A 1169-nucleotide genomic window follows, 5' to 3' on the forward strand; every position below is an offset into this window, starting at 1 on the left:
GCCAGCATCTCTGGTTTTGGGATTTTGTGATATGGGCTAATCTCACTGGAGTTAGATGATATCTCAGAGTAGTTTTGATTTGCATTTCTCTGATGAAGGACATAGGTTACTAGACTTGATGCCAGCATTAAAAAACCTGAAGATGGTTTAGGGGGATCTTTTGTTCTTTTTTCTTTTCTTGATTGGTATGACGCCTGTTACTTTTCCTCTTTCTCTACTATGAAGATTTGTTTCTTCCCTTTGCCTGCTATGGTTTGGAAGAAATGATGGATTCTAGACCAGAATGTTTCTTATTAGAAGGCACATTCAGATATAACTACTGTTACATGTGTGCAGTTTATTCAACACTACTGTGTATATAGTGGACAAACGTAAGTCCTTATTTGAAATATCTACTTTTTCTAGACGTTTAGAAGTGTTCAAAGAATGTTAAAAGTAGAGGTAGTAAATAACACATTTTGTAGATACCCTTTTGTTAAAATTCATATGAAATGCTGTCTTGGAAATTGAATGATCAGACCACTTGTCTGAGTAGTACACATTATTTGTGCAGGTTCAGGAGGAAGGAAAAGAGAGTGCAAAGGGCTTTATACCAGTGTGCTTAGAGATGAGGCAAGATTGACTATTGTTATGTCTGTGCATTTGATTTTACTTTGCTGTCTATATAAAGGACAAACGAGTCTGAATTTATAACATCTAGTCTTTCCAGATGATAAAAAGTTTGCCAGTGACAAAAGTAGCGTTAGTAAAGTAATACATTGAGTAGACTTTGAGTTAAAATTCATAGGAAAGACTGTTTTTAAAAAGATTTATGAAAGTGAAATTACTAAAATCCCCTCTCAGCATTACAGGTATGCTTAGACCTGTCTACTGGGTTGGTAGAGGTGGGAAGGGGGACTGTTTTAGGCCAGAATGTTCCTATTTAGAGGACACTTTGAAATTACAGCTTTTGTTATGAGTGTGCACAATTTATTCTATGCTACTGTGTAGTGGGAAAAACTTAAGTCTTGTTTGAAATATCTAGTCTTTCTAGATATTAAAAGTGCACAACATATGTTAAAAGTAGAGGGCTACAGTAAAACCCTTTAAATGTTTTTGTTATTTCATAGGCGTGGTTGCATTTGGGGAATGGAATTGTTAAACTTGATGTCTTGGAGAGTATGCTATCA

The sequence above is a fragment of the Otolemur garnettii genome, unplaced genomic scaffold, assembly GCF_000181295.1.
Source record: "Otolemur garnettii isolate 467f Iridium unplaced genomic scaffold, OtoGar3 scaffold00003, whole genome shotgun sequence".
Classification (NCBI taxonomy): Eukaryota; Metazoa; Chordata; class Mammalia; order Primates; family Galagidae; genus Otolemur; species Otolemur garnettii.